We start from the raw sequence: 17373 nt of genomic DNA on the forward strand, positions 1-17373 counted from the left end.
CCCTAACTTATCCATCAGCTCGTCCGGTCTAGGCAAAGGAAAAGAATCAATGACAGTCTGAGGATTAACTGTCGACTTAAAATCAGCACACAAACGCAACTTGCCAGACGGTTTCTTTATAATAACTAAGGGAGAAGCCCACTGGCTCGCTGAAACGGGTTGAATAACACCGTTGGTTTGCCAATGACGAAGTTCATCTTCTACAGGTGCCCGGAGGGCGTGAGGCACTGGACGAGCACGACAAAATCGAGGCTGAGCATTATCTTTTAACGTAATATGAGCGGCAAAGTTCGCAGCACAACCTAGTTCGTCGTTAAATATGTCACTGTATCGTTTACACAAATCGGTTATGCTGTCTTGAGGAACAACAACAGAATTAATTTGCAACACATTGTCTTGGATAGACAGGCCAAACAAGTCAAAACAGTCTAATCCGAAAATGTTTACACTGTCTGTAGCGCGGAGCACTGTGAATGAAACTGTGTTTGTATTGCCACGGAATGTGGCTGGCACGCTACATACACCTAACACAGGAATTCGTTCTCCACTATAAGTAGCCAAAGAATGTTTTGCCGCTGAAAGTTTAGGGCGGCCGATAGCCGCATACGTAGCACTATTTATGAGAGTCACAGACGCACCAGTGTCTAATTGAAAATCGAAGGTCTTATCCTGGATGCGTAGCTTCACAAATAGTTTATTACACTGTCTCTGGATCGGTGCAGTGGAGGCGGAAGACACAAAATCAGCGCGTTTAGCGCGTGTTCGCTGCTTACGACAACTCGTGGGTTGGGCGGGTGGAACAACAACTCCCGCTTCACTTGCCGTCTGTACATTACTGTTTACAGCGTTTGAATTACGCTTGGGTCGCATAGCAGAGGGCTGGGTGGGTGGCTTATTGCGAACAAGTTTATTACCCACACGAACCGTGGAAGAGTCTTTAAACGCGACCTTCTGGGCGGGCTGGCTTTGAAGAACATGAATATCCATGGGCTGGGCAGCACTAGAATTGTTCTTGCGTTTACGCAAACAAACAGTCTGGATGTGTCCTTTCCTTTGACAAAAGTGACAAACCGCGTTTCTCAACGGGCAACGTTCAGGAGGATGAGCAAGAACACACTTAGGGCAAGACTTAACTTTACCATTATGCACACGCGGCTGACGAATGTGTTTAACATGACGCGGCCGGCCAGTGTTTACAGTCTGACTCTGCCGGTGGGGCCGCGGGCGTGACCGAACTTGCTTAGCACAGGCAATTTGAGAAATACACGGCTGATCTAACTCACACTCAGCATAGTCAAAAGTATCTTGGGCTTCAATGATGTTCATCACAGTCTCTAATGATGGGTCAGGCAACTTTAAGATAGCAGCACGAATACGAGAATCTGCAATGTTTTGAGTAATAGCGTCTCGTAGCATGACATCACTGTAGGAAGCTCCACACACACAATTAAATCGGCACTGACGGGTGAGGCCTCGTAAATCTGTTAACCACTGTTTATTAGATTGATGTGGCAGTTTCTTTAATCTGAAGAACTTGAATCTGGCTGCTGCCACATGAACTCGTGACTCGAAATACTCAGCAAGCTTGTTAACAACAACGTCATAGTCTAAAGCTTCTGGCTGGGATTCCGGGAACAACTTACAAAGTAGTCGATAGACTTCCACGCCTGCAGTGGAAATTAAATAAAGCTGCCGCTCAGTACCTTTGATTTTGTAGACTGACATGTGCGCCTGCAACTGCGCGAAATATTCTCGCCATTCTTCTCTGGATGCATCAAATGCACGGAACTGTGGTGCTGCCTGTGCTTGTTCCTTTTGTGTTGGAGGATTAGCCGCTTGTTTGGCGATTGCTTCCACCAGACTTTGTATTTGCTGACTCTGTAACAAGATCAACTGTTGTAATTCGGCAGACATAGTGAACACAAATTAAACCAGCCCCCAAAATTTTATCGCTATAATTAGTATAACCAGAAACAAGTTGAACCAGCCCTGCACACGAGTTCGGAAGTCCTCGTCACCAGTTTTGTGGCGGTGTTCGTAGCGACAAACACTTGGCTGTAGAAATGGCTTACGAAGTCACCGCCACACTTTTAATAGCGGGCCGACCGGTCCGCTGGAACAGTGAACAGAAAGATGAAAGCCCAAACACTCAGATTAAATAAGAGTCGGTACTTATCTTTATTCACGAAGATACAGAAGAAACAAGGTCGTGAACTCCGTGTCTACGGAAATCTGTCTAATTCAAGTCGGAGCGGCTGGGTCAGCATCGGCTGACGACAAACAACAACTCTGCTGCGATGAACACACAACTGACTAACAAGTACACAATTCGGTGGCGAGTATACAACTGAGCGGCGAATGCAGAACTGTGCTAGCGCTCGCGACTCCAGCGCTTAAGAAGCCAGAAGCCAGCGGTGGCGCGCGCAGACTTGCGGCGATTTGCTGTATCGCTGGCGCTGCTTATGCGGACGGCGTCCGGACTTTGATGCTGCCAACCTTTTGGCAGCGGGCTCGGTTGGCATTACTGGCTAGGACATAACATTCACAGGGACTACTCGCCTGTCATTTCCCTCTTGTATGCATAAAATACTACGTTTCACAAAACAACGTAATGGATCCAAAAATTCATTATCCTCCAATGGTTTAACAACACACACCATACCCACAGGTAAATTCGACTCCACACTTACCCAAAGCGACTTCCCGGTGCCACCAGACACACACACTCATGCGAATTAAGCCTTAATGCTAATGTACGCGGTTCAATTGGTTTGTTCATTATGTTGAACGCTCCTTGTGACAGCTCTGTATCGACAACAGTTTCCCCTAGCTGAAATAACATTCCACCAAGCTCTGCAGTTCGTTGTCCAAGGTCAATTTGGCATGATGTTGATGTAAGAAATCTACTCCCAGGACCATGTCGTAGCCCTCTCTTACCCATGGTACTATCTCCATGCATGCATCAAATCGGACTTTCCCTATGCAAAAATCACCTGTCACTGACCCCAAAGGTGTGACCTTCTTACCCCCACTCCACACAACCTATAACGTGGTGAGTCTACCTTCCTTCATCCCATTAAACTCTTAGTAGCTACTGACACTTGCGCCCCTGTGTCCAAGAAAATCTTAAATGTTTTAGTTCCTATGGATCCTACCTCTGAATATTCCACATCTGCATACATATTTGTAGCATTGAAATTAAACTGGAGCTCCCTTAGGTGGGTCTTGGGCCCCCTCTGCTGTTTAACGTTTGTCCACCTCTACTAACTCCACCTCTCCATCCTCCACCCTGCTGATTTCCACCCCTTCCTCTATTCCTTGGTGACTGGGTACATTGCCTCTGCACATGTGCCATATGACAACACACTTATAACATTTCATAGCCACTGTAAACACTGTTTGTCTATGACGTACCACCATTGCTGCGTCTATTTCCTCACATTGGATTGCCAGCTGAATGACAGAATACAAATCTTTTGGAGTCCCTTCACACACTTTCTGCGACATATGCACCAGTAACCCCCTCAAAATACATCAAGTACCCTTTGCTTCGCCTCCTGTAACAGAACACCATTCGCTTCATCACTCTGACCCAACTCGTAAGTGTACTCATTAATTTCTCTCATTATGTCTGCAAATTTCTCTACCGTCTCCCCCTGTCTCTTCGTCATTGTACTCAACCTCTCCCTAAAGTACCGAGCACTGTTCTGTTTCTTGTACCTTTGTAAAAGCCCCTCCTTCAACTGCTTAAACTGTCCTGGCTTCCTTAAGGCCTCAGAACACCATAAATATGTCTTCGCTTCAACCGTTAATCTAATCTTGGCTACATGTAACAACTGTTCATCAGACCAACCATTCATCACAGCTGGAGTTTCCAAGTCATCCACAAACAAACGCACATCCTCAGATGCCTTGCCAGAAAACGGAATAATCAAACTCGCAGCAGCTGGATCAATCTCTTGCTGTGGCATCCTAGGCAATAACAACTGATCCAATGCGGTTTCCTGCTCACTTCTAGATGTTAATTCACTCCTCAACTGCGAATTGTCCACTGTCAACTGTACTACCTTTTCCAACAAAATCCATACCGCTTCTGGTACCGACACACCTTGCATCCCTGACCCTGCCATTGTGTTGCTTTTGTTCCCTGTTAATCTCAAAACAATTAAGTACAAAAATAACCCAACTCCCCACACCTCAGTACCATCATACTCAGTATCATCATACTCAAACCAATAGGAAGGTAATTAAATGCCATGAAATAAAAAACGTATTCCCCCATTACACTAACACTTACTCTTACAACATAAATACTATGCCCACACAAAACATCTACAATGACTGCCATGAACCATACTCAAAAACACAAAAAAAAAAGAACGTCCAACACTCAAAAAGAAAAATTGGTCAACACTCACCATATTTTGTGACTGTAATGCAGGCGGTGGGCTTGAACATCATACTGTACAGATGACGTCCGCTATTCTGACACCAAATGTAGTGGGAAGGGGTAGAAGGCACCGTATTAAGACTCATCTGAGCTTTCCAAGTGATTTATTGTTTCCAACTACAGTGCCGTGTTCCCCTCAGTCTGCCTCACCGGGTCCCACAATGCTGAGGATGCCACCTCAGTGACCTGTCAAGTGCTCTGCTAATGTGTCTGCGTTGTACGGCCACAATAATATGACGATGTCATGGCTGTGCCGGCAGCCGACTCAGCAGCCTTCGTCCCACACTACCTCAGTGCCGTCCGCTGGCAATTGCAATGTGGCCTCCCCTCCCCCCCTGTGCGTCCCCACCGACATGGCTTGGGTCGCGGCAACAACAAGAACCTGCGATCCGGCAGCTGAATCTGCAGCCCTTGCCGTGGTATGGCCCACCACTGGCTGGCTGTGGACCCCACATTGGCCTCATTCGAGCCAGCGACCTACCGTGGACTGGAACACTGGCGCCCCGTCTGCTGCTGCGTGTATCCGGTGGTGTGACATGCCCCACCGTCATTATTTTTAGCTCTTGTATCCATTTTTCTTTAAGGCAGACATGGTGAGCCCTTGAACAATTACCACACTTCGAGGGAGATGAACAAACTCCTTCATGGATTGCCTTATCAGTTTGCTCCCACTGGCTGCTCCCTTACATGCCAGGGTAAAGTGCCCAAAGCACTGGCATAGGGCTGGATATATAAGGCCTCATGTTAAAGCAAATGTAACCTGCCATAATACACTCTGGAAGTGTTGTGGTGCTGAATGTAAGAATAAAGACATTATCTTGCACCAATTCTTCATCTACCCTTTTCATCATATTTTGCATGTCAGTAACAGCTTCTTGCTCCCACTCATCTTCCCATTCTTCTTTGGGAATGTTTATAATACTCCTGCATGATACAAATCCTTTGCTATAGCTGAGGGTGCTGTGTAGCTCTGTTTTAATGGCATATTCCTTCAAGCGTTTTACTACCTGGAGGTTCGTTGCTTGTTGAGAACTAGATGTTCCAACCAACAGTGAAACATTTCTCAGTCACTTTATAGATTTTTTAGGTGGCAGCAGTGCCTTCTAACCCCTTTTGAATGGAGAAAAGTGAAACTGTCCCATAGCTACCCTCTTCTCTTTTAACTATTAAAAACACAATCTGTCTAGCAGCTTGTGTACTGTTACAAGGCATGAGCTTGGTTGGATGCTGATATCCATGAGCATGTAGCAGAGCAAGGTAAAACCATTCTACTTGTTCTCATACCACTCCTTACATTATTATAATTGTTTTCCTTTGATCAGTCTTCTTTTGTTAAAAGTGTGTATTGAGTCAAATGTTTTTTTTTCCAATCTTTGATCACAATATCAATGCTTTTGCAGATGACCAGTTTCAGTCCATAATGACCATCCTCAGATCTACAATATACGAATAACTACACCTAGTGAGCAGTGTGTCTTTCAACACAATACAGCAATACGTATCACAACATACACTCCTGGAAATGGAAAAAAGAACACATTGACACCGGTGTGTCAGACCCACCATACTTGCTCCTGACACTGTGAGAGGGCTGTACAAGCAATGATCACACGCACGGCACAGCGGACACACCAGGAACCGCGGTGTTGGCCGTCGAATGGCGCTAGCTGCGCAGCATTTGTGCACCGCCGCCGTCAGTGTCAGCCAGTTTGCCGTGGCAAACGGAGCTCCATCGCAGTCTTCAACACTGGTAGCATGCCGCGACAGCGTGGACGTGAACCCGTGAGCCGTATGTGCAGTTGACGGACTTTGAGCGAGGGCGTATAGTGGGCATACGGGAGGCCGGGTGGACGTACCGCCGAATTGCTCAACAGGTGGGGCGTGAGGTCTCCACAGTACATCGATGTTGTCGCCAGTGGTCGGCGAAAGGTGTACGTGCCCGTCGACCTGGGACCGGACCGCAGCGACGCACGGATGCACGCCAAGATCGTAGGATCCTACGCAGTGCCGTAGGGGACCGCACCGCCACTTCCCAGCAAATTAGGGACACTGTTGCTCCTGGGGTATCGGCGAGGACCTTTCGCAACCGTCTCCATGAAGCTGGGCTACGGTCCCGCACACCGTTAGGCCGTCTTCCGCTCACGCCCCAACATCGTGCAGCCCGCCTCCAGTGGTGTCGCGACAGGCGTGAATGGAGGGACGAATGGAGACGTGTCGTCTTCAGTGATGAGAGTCGCTTCTGCCTTGGTGCCAATGATGGTCGTATGCGTGTTTGGTGCCGTGCAGGTGAGTGCCACAATCAGGACTGCATACGACCGAGGCACACAGGGCCAACACCCGGCATCATGGTGTGGGGAGCGATCTCCTACACTGGCCGTACACCACTGGTGATCGTCGAGGGGACACTGAATAGTGCACGGTACATCCAAACCGTCATCGAACCCATCGTTCTACCATTCCTAGACCGGCAAGGGAACTTGCTGTTCCAACAGGACAATGCACGTCCGCATGTATCCCGTGCCACCCAACGTGCTCTAGAAGGTGTAAGTCAACTACCCTGGCCAGCAAGATCTCCGGATCTGTCCCCCATTGAGCATGTTTGGGACTGGATGAAGCGTCGTCTCACGCGGTCTGCATGTCCAGCACGAACGCTGGTCCAACTGAGGCGCCAGGTGGAAATGGCATGGCAAGCCGTTCCACAGGACTACATCCAGCATCTCTACGATCGTCTCCATGGGAGAATGGCAGCCTGCATTGCTGCGAAAGGTGGAGATACACTGTACTAGTGCCGACATTGTGCATGCTCTGTTGCCTGTGTCTATGTGCCTGTGGTTCTGTCAGTGTGATCATGTGATGTATCTGACCCCAGGAATGTGTCAATAAAGTTTCCCCTTCCTGGGACAACGAATTCACGGTGTTCTTATTTCAATTTCCAGGAGTGTATTATCATGCAACAAGGGAAATGTACAGATAAATATGGTAAATCGTACTTTTTCTACACCATGTCCTAAAGTGATAAGGCCATAATGGCATCATCAAAACATATAAATATAATCAGAGTAGCATCATCACATGGATCTTAAATAAGGTGCAGAATAGGCCACATTGTCTATACAGTCATTATCGAAACTGGCTACTGAAGTACAGTAGCTACCAGAAATCTGTTTGCCTACATCCTACCTAGATGTCACTACTGTGGGCTTAGATGTCATCATTTATGTAAAAAACATAATCTGATAAAAACACGTTAGGTAAAATACATGTAGCAGACTTTTTGTGTAAATGATGACTACATCTAAGCCCACAGTAGCGACATCTAGGTAGGATGTAAGCAAACAGATTTCTGGTAGCTACTGTACTTCAGTAGCCAGTTTCGATAATGACTGTATAGACAATGTGGCCTATTCTGCACCTTATTTAAGATCCATGTGATGATGCTACTCTGATTATATTTATATGTTTTGATGATGCCATTATGGCCTTATCACTTTAGGACATGGTGTAGAAAAAGTACGTTTTACCATATTTATCTGTACATTTCCCTTGTTGCATGATAATATGTTGTGATACGTATTGCTGTATTGTGTTGAAAGACACACTGCTCACTAGGTGTAGTTATTCGTATATTGTAGATCTGAGGATGGTCATTATGGACTGAAACTGGTCATCTGCAAAAGCATTGATATTGTGATCAAAGACTGAAACAAAAACTATTTTTCAGTATTGGATCACTGTTTGTATACACGACTATGTTGCAGCTGGTGTGTATTCAGTGGCTACACAAAATAACTACATAGTTCATTATCCATACTTAGTTGATTGAAATTTATTATGCCTTGGGTAGTTTCCAGACTTCTAATGATAATGATAATAGCTCTTCTGGAAATACTTCTGAAGAAATATGCATAATTTAGGATTCATGAAAAACATGTTGACATGAAATTTTCAGTGAGCAAATAACTGTTTGTTTCTAAATCGAGTTAGTTCATTTAAAAGCCCTCATTCTCCTGTTCATTAAAAAATGTTTTATTTTTGCAAAAACTTCACATTTAAAAAGTGATTCATATTCAACGTTTTCACATTGAGAAAGTTTGAATTTTAAATAGTGCTTATTTCCAAACCTCAGTGCTATAATTTTGTAGCCTGGCTTTTTCAGAGTCGAAAAATGCCCACTGGAACACTTAGTTAATTTGTTAATTGTTCAGTTTAGATAATTTCACCCCCTTTAAAATTGTGGTGGGTTTTGGGAATCCTTGTGGAAGTAGAAAGTATTTTCATAAAATATTTCTTATAATGCCGTCTATTTTTTAGTTACCCATCTCTTACTGAAACCAACTTGTTTCTTTGATTATTGTATCTTTGTGTCCACTAATATTGCTATCTTTTATGTCAGTGATTAAAATATGCAAGGGTTCTCTCCTTCTTGATACAATCCCCTTACTCATTTCAGAGGTATCCCACCTTCCACCAGACTTCTCCTGTGATATAACAACTGTTACATTATAACAGGTGCTGGTAGGTTTCCAAACAACGGTTTACTAATCCAAGTACAAATTGGTTTAATTTCTGATTGACAATAACTTTATAAAATCCATGACAAGAACAGACTCTCATGATGTTTCTGAGTCAAATCCACTTCAGTGTTTTCTACTGGTCTCGTTATTTACCAGGGATGAGCTCCATGGCAAGCCGCACTGCTCTGCAGATTGTGAGCCCTGCCTGCTCTGAAGTTATGAGGAACTGTCTGGCGCTCCTGGAATATCTCCAGCATAAATTACCATACCACCCAAACAAAACCTAACCTACTTTTAGCTATTATTACTTAAATCTATTATTTTTCAGTTCAATTCTCAGTTTTATATATATTTTTGTAAACACAAATGCACACACAATCTCACAATCTCAGATCTGCAATAAGGATGCTTATCACCAATTTTTATTGACCACCAAGTGTATTTGCACCATTACATCTGCCGCCCCTCAAGGTTGTCTGATTGTGTCTGCTTATGCACATGTTGATAACTATTGAGGGCATCCTGTAACTTAATTACTACTCATTTATTCACAACATATGCTTTTTGCCAAATTACATCTTACATTACTGCTGATAGAAACTATCTGTTCATAAAACCACTCTTCATTTAACATGACCTCTATAAGCTTTTTCTCTTCTCATGTCGGCAACTGTTCATATAACAAAATCTTGGTTCTTAGATACACAGTTATTTCATACTGTTCTCACTGTTCTAGTATAAAAACTTCCTGGCAGATTAAAACTGTGTGCCCGACCGAGACTCGAACTCGGGACCTTTGCCTTTCGCGGGCAAGTGCTCTACCATCTGAGCTACCAAAGCATGACTCATGCCCGGTCCTCACAGCTTTACTTCTGCCAGTATCTCGTCTCCTACCTTCCAAACTTTACAGAAGCTCTCCTGCGAACCATGCAGAACTAGCACTCCTGAAAGAAAGGATATTGCGGAGACATGGCTTAGCCACAGCCTGGGGGATGTTTCCAGAATGAGATTTTCACTCTGCAGCAGAGTGTGCACTGATATGAAACTTCCTGGCAGATTAAAACTGTGTGCAACGACCGAGACTCGAACTCTGGACCTTTGCCTTTCGTGGGCAAGTGCTCTACCATCTGAGCTACCAAAGCACGACTCACGCCCAGTCCTCACAGCTTTACTTCCACCAGTATCTCGTCTCCTACCTTCCAAACTTTACAGAAGCTCTCCTGCAAACCATGCAGAACTAGCACTCCTGAAAGAAAGGATATTGCGGAGACATGGCTTAGCCACAGCCTGGGGGATGTTTCCAGAATGAGATTTTCACTCTGCAGCAGAGTGTGCGCTGATATGAAACTTCCTAGCAGATTCTGCATGGTTCGCAGGAGAGCTTCTGTAAAGTTTGGAAGGTAGGAGACGAAATACTGGCAGAAGTAAAGCTGTGAGGACCGGGCGTGAGTCATGCTTTGGTAGCTCAGGTGGTAGAGCACTTGCCCACGAAAGGCAAAGGTCTCGAGTTCGAGTCTCGGTTGGGCACACAGTTTTAATCTGCCAGGAAGTTTCATATCAGCGCACACTCCGCTGCAGAGTGAAAATCTCATTCTGTTCTAGTATACATCCCCATACTGTTATATCTCACATTCTGTTGGCTCCTTAGGATCATCACATTTATTACCATTATTTTTCTTAAAAAAAAAAAGTTCTGTCAATTAAGTTTGAATTATGCCATACAGGTCTGAATTCTCTTCCCCGTAGAAACTAGGAGATATCATTCCTGACGGTCTGCCTTGGATTACACCTTCTTATCCACTAAAGTTTCTTTGACATGCCCCATTTAATGCTAATACCATCTATCTATAATCTAAATTTATTGAACCAATAATGTTATCTTAAGTAATATACCCTAGTCAAACAAAAAGTTAAAAGTGTAGAAATTTCAAATCTTAAAAGTAAACCCCACTGGACACTTAATAACTATTTTTATTAGTATCTGTAACATTAATACTTAATTCTCCTTTACCAGGTACCTCACAGTTTTATATCAGCCATGACTTTCATAGTTGCCAACCCATTCAGCTCATATATCATCTCACCACTGCTTTTGCTATGGACTGTCATTGAGTACTCCCTTGCCCTTGACTTCATATGCCCTGACCTAAAGACAGGTTGTAGGGTTTTGTTGAATCTCACTTTGCCTAAAATTTGAACATAACATATTGAAGAATTTATCATTCACTGACTACAAAGGGTTTTACATCTTGCATGTTAAACATCACTTTTCTTTCCTTGTAATCGAATCGGTTAGCACAGTTGCTTTCGGGTGAGGTATACTTGTAATTACATAAGGTCCTTCATAGAAATGTTGAAACTTGGATGTTAGTCCATCATTTTTTGAACTTCTAATATGCTTCTTTACTAATATCAAGCCCCTTAATTTATGCATTATTGGGGCACTCCTTTCTCATCTGTTTTTTTCTCTCATTACCTGCTTTAATTAATGGCTCTTTGATATTTGATTGTGATGCTGGAGTAATCCACACATTCTCGTCAGGCCAGTCGATATACTTCAATGAAGGTTCACCTTCGATTTGCTTGCCTAAAATCTCTCTGGGTGCTACCCTGGTAAACAAATGGGGCAGTTTGTTCAGTATCCTTTCAAAATCTCTCACCATCTCAATCCACTTAGAGTGTTTACCGGCACAATATTTTCAACATAACCTTCCTAATTTCCTCATCACACATTCAGTGAGGTTAGCCTGCGGGCAGTACCGCAATATGAGGATATGATTGATTTTTTCCCATGCAAGGAACTCTTTAAATTGCCTTGCTGTAAATTGTATGCCATTATCCAACAACAAATGTTTCGATCTCCCTACTTGCATTAAAGAATGATCACTCAGCTTCAGTATGACACTAAGCATAGTGGCTTCTTTCAATGGATACAATTTAACTAATTTTGACCAGCATTCCACAACAACAAAAATGAACTCCATTCTTCTCTGCCCCCAAAGCAGTGGAACGTAGATGTCCACTGCTACTAGGTCCCATAACTCACTGGGTATTGCGGATGAAGTAAGGTGTGCAGTTTTGTCATCTGTATTTTCACTTTCGATATGTCTCACACTGCTGTAAATTTTTTTAACTCATTCATGCATGTTCTTAAAGTAATAAAGCTTTTTAATGTCCATGATACATCTTAGGCCCAAAGTGAAGATATCTTAGACATATGTACCATGTTGTTCAGTCAATACAGTTGAAGGGAATACAGAGCAACCAGTTACTCAAAGTGTGACTCTTGTGGAATAGTATGCCTCTTTGAAGCTTCCACCTGGTGTTGAACTCGCTAGCCTTATTTTCCAACTGTTGAATATGTTTAAGTAGTGCTTGATCTCCATGTTGCTCTTTTTGCAGGTTATGACAGAAATTTATAAATCCCTATCTAAATTGTTTGTTAAAAAAAAAAATATATTACTCTGGAAAAGTGCCACAGTCTGTGAAATCTTGTGGTGGTAAACCTGTTGGAAAGCACAGCAATGCGCCCGGTACTATATTTTCCTTGCCTTTGAGGTAACTTACAGAAAAATTGAATTCCTGCAAGAACAATGCCCACCTAGTGAGCTTACTGTGTATCAGCTTACTTTTTAAGAGCAGTGTTAATGATTTGTGATCACTGTGGACAGTAGTCTTGTGTCCTGCTAATAGGTATTTAAACTTATTAAAAGCCCGTACTACTGCTAATGTCTCTTTTTCTGTTATGCCACAATTTATTTCAGTATCTGTGAGCATACAGCATGCAAATGCTACAAGTTTGTGTTCAGCTATAGCACTTGATCATGTTTCTTGGTACAGCTGGGCCCTGAGGCCATAATCCGAGGCATCTGTTGCAAGATGGAAGGGTTGGCTGAAATCAGGATGCACCAGTAATGGTGCTGATTCTAAATTGTCCCTGATAGCTAAGAACTCAGCTGTGCATTCTTGTGTCCATCGCCACACTGAATATTGTTTCAATAACTGTCATATGTCATGCATTTAGGACTGATTTGTTCAAAAACTTTCTGTAAAATCCAGCCATACCAAAATATGCTCACAGTTGTTTTTTGTTTGATGATTGCAAACATTTACTAATTGCATCTAACTTATGTGGGTCTGGTTTCATCCCTTCTCTGTTTATCACATGTCCTAAAAATTTAACTTCAGTCCTGTCGAATTGAGATTTAGATAGTTTTAGATTATTTCCTGTGAATATAATTGAGGTATTAGTTTATCCAATGTGTATATTTGATCCTCCCAGGTTTTTGGTATAATTGCTTTGTCATCTACATATATAAATAAATATATTGTGTTTCAGATTATCTCCAACTGCTTTATCAAGAGCTCTTATGAAGACCAACACTGAAGTGTTGAACCCAAATGGTGGAATCCTGAACTGATAAGCTCTACCCTCATCTGGTTTCTTAACAGCAACTAGTGGGTTACTATAACAATTATTAGATATTTCAATTACATCCCTATTTATCATCCTATTATTTTTGTGCCTTATCATGTCCTTTAATGCTACTAGTATCTTGTATGGTCCCACATAGAATGGATCAGGAGATTGATCGTCCCAGATTTCAACAAAAGTATCTCTTTATGAATGGTAAGCAACTGAATAATGTCTACTTTCTCCTTGCATTAAGTCCTAACCATTTATCAATATTACCTACTATATCCTCCACTGATATTGTTTCCATATATGCAGGGCCCTTATGTATCTCCCTTTGATGTATTGCAGTTACTACATGAGTATTACATTCACGTGACTAGTTGCTGTGGAATCGAATGGTAATGATACTAATTGCTGATTGTCCCCATATGGAAAAGCTACAGATCCTGTAGAAAAGTTTAAAATAACTTTAGAATCTAATAGCCAGTACATTCCCAGAAGGATAGGGATGTTTAAATCAGATACAAGGAACATCGGGTAAGTAAACTTATATGTGCTGATAGTAAACTGAATTAATATTTTTGCCTGTACTGCTTTACTCTTTTTTCCTGTAATTCCCATCATCTTCACTCCCATGACCAGCAGCGTCGGGAATACATGCATCAAATTACAGGTCGTTAAAAAATTCTGGTCCGCAACACAAATTTCACTGCCCAAATCCACAATTGTGATCTACTGGTAAGTCACCTATCGTGCCACAATGCTTTGGTCAGATGTGATTTTTAGCTATGCTTTCATTCCCATCTAATAAATCAGTCATCATTATATCACCTTTATCATACCTAATCATATGGGAGGGATTTCAGTGATACTGGCTTGATTGCAACAGTTTCAGAAGAACGAGCCTCTCTTCTGAAGTGTATCAGTTTTCCCTCTGCACGTTGTTATGAAATTGTTGAGTGTCCTGACTTCTGTTAGGAATACTTCTATTACCACCTCATATAACAATCAGTTTATGGGACAAAGAGAACAGACACACGAATTGTATTTGTATGATTATTGCTCCAACATTCCAACTGGCTATCTATTGTGTCCAGCTGTTCCAAATATTCTAAAAGGCTGTTAACTTTTCCCCAGTCTTTTCCTAATAACTTATCTCATATTCTCCACAGTAGGTGGCTGATAATAACTTCCAATAGGTGCTCCTCACGAATCGGATCATCAAGGTATTTGGCTTCATTTAGTTGACACTCAACAAAATCTCTGCATCTCATCCATTCACTGCTATTATCTGGTTTTGACCCCAGTAATTCCAAGTGAAGTTTCATTTGTGTGCCATCACTTCAGTATTTAGCTTTGAACTATCTTTCAGATCAGTAAAAGACTTAAAATCATCTACCCTCAGCTGACTTCCTGATAAATGGCTGACCATGAATCTAATTTTCTTGTGGTCTGACCAAGTACTGGGTAGTATACCCTGAAATGCCCTGATAGCAGAGGATGTATATCTCTGCCAGGTGCAAATTTAGGAAATTTATGGTATTGGCATAAAATCGTTGTACACTACTATGTTGATTGCTCTTAACTGTTTCATCATCCCCACTCTTTCTTTCTAGTTGTGGATGTATTATCGCTCTTGGGTGATGAATATGGGAGACTTGTTAGTTTCTTTGTGCTCATTATGGCATTCCAATGTTTGTAAATGAATGTCAGTTTCAAAAATTAAGAATGATATTATTTCCATATATCTATTCGTCAATTTTTGTACATTCATTTTTGTCTCTTGCAATCTGGTTTCTAGTATTTGGAGCTGTTTAATTATGTCTTTGCTTGTCTTAAGGGAATGTATGTGTTGTAACTGACCCTCTACCTTGTCGTCTAATAATCCCAACTATACAGGGTGGAGAAAAATAGTGTCACAAAATTTTAACCCTGGATTGCTGATGCCAGTAGGAACCAAAATTACTAATGTTGTGTAAGTCAACAACGCAAAATTTTTAAATTATGGAAACTTGGCAGCACACACTCTGATTGGCCATGACGACCATAGCACTGCTCGTCAACTGATGAATGGCAACAAGGCAATCCCACGGCCAATCGGAGCATATGGCACCAAGTTTTTGTAGTTTAAAAATGGTACATTGTCAACCTACACAACATTAGTAATTTTGGTTCCTGCTGGTATCAGCTATCCAGGGTTAAATTTCATGACACAATTTTTCTCCACCCTGTATGTCTATTTCTTCTGTATCTTTGAATCTCAGGTAGAGTCTAGTTTCCTTTCTACCCATTCTCCCATTGACCTGTGTCATATGATTATTGAAATTTAATTCCATCTGTTGTAATATGGTAACCATTTGGCTTAACCTTGAATCTAATTGCATAAAATTGTTAGTCACCAGATCTGTCATTGTTCCTGTAACCTGATGAAAACATGATTCCACCTGTGAAAATCGAATTTATATCTGTGAAAACTTGTCATTGATTTGTTGCATGAATGTATGTAACAATGATGTGGCTGTTTGGTGATCTCCTGTAAGACCCAAGGTTGTTAAAATTGTGTCCTAACTATTCACTAGATCAGCACAAAGTTATTACTATACTATGGTATTAAAACTTGACTTTAAATGAACTTTATACAGCTACACATGTACATACATGTAGATGCAAACCAGTCACAACGTGTGATATTGTAGATGAATAAACTCATTATTGGTTGTTTATATGTGCGGCAACATGTTATTAATTCTTGTTACCGCAGTTAAATTGTTCTTGAATGAAAAAAATTATAGTTTACACTGTTAAATATTAATATTCCACTGTGTAACAGAATAAAACACATTCAGTTGCAACTTTGATGTGATTCTTACTGTTTCTTGTGTCATAATAGCACACACTGTTTCACCTTACCAGTGTCTGTTTTTATCACTGCAATAGTAACTCAGCTTTGCAGATTAGTACCACATATTTATACCTAGGTTTTTATGAATTTTCTGCGTACTTGTCAGGGGATATCATTTGACTGGTTATTTCGTCTTCTTTCCTTCTGTGAAATGTCGTACTTGTATTTGTTCGTAGATTCGCAAATCCATGGTTGCCCTGAGTGAGGATTCTCTCCCCTTCATGATACAAACTTCTCACTTTTTTTGGAGGGACCTCACCTGCCACCAGACTTCTCCTGTGGAATGACTACTGTTACATAGTAATAGGTGCGGGTAGGTTCAAAAACAAGGATTTATTACTATAATTCAAATTGGTTTAATTTCTGATTAACAATAACTTCTTAAAACCTATGACAAGAACAGACTCTCATGGTGCTTCTGAGTCAAATCCAGTTCTGTGTTTTCTACTGGCCTTCTTATTTACCAAGTTTCCTGATCACAGAACTTTGCCATGGATGGAGCTCCTTAGCGCGCCGCACTGTTCTGCAGATTCTGAGCCGTGCATGCTCCGACATCATGAGCAGCCATCTGCATGCCCAGAATATCTCCAATGCACATACGATCTTGCAGTCTCGAATCAGCAGTAAGGGTGCATATCACCAACTCCCACTGATCACCATGCACAATTGCATCCTTACAAATATAGAGCCAAATTTTGATTTTTACTCCTACGTGCATGTATACTTAAGCATGCAGGATAATGCTTTAGTCAGCCAGTATATGATAGTCAAATTATAAACATCTCTGTGTCGCTAGCAGTCATTAAAATGTACTTTTACTTCATGTCAGTCAGTTGGAAGATAACATTCATTACATAAACACATTGTAGTCCCTTTTGAGTTGAAGTGGATACAATCTGTCAATGCCCAATAGCCAAATTGTATATATTCTGTGTCAATGTAGTTCACATACATTTCTTCAACATCATGTAGTATATATCAACATCAGTCAATATTAAGTAGTTAATTTTATAAAACCTCTTGGTAATTCAGTCAGAATATACAGTAACTTTGTTATGGATCTGTGAATCAAGCTGCCACCTGTAAAGTG

Source organism: Schistocerca piceifrons, chromosome 3 (assembly GCF_021461385.2).
Source record: "Schistocerca piceifrons isolate TAMUIC-IGC-003096 chromosome 3, iqSchPice1.1, whole genome shotgun sequence".
In the NCBI taxonomy this organism is placed as follows: domain Eukaryota; kingdom Metazoa; phylum Arthropoda; class Insecta; order Orthoptera; family Acrididae; genus Schistocerca; species Schistocerca piceifrons.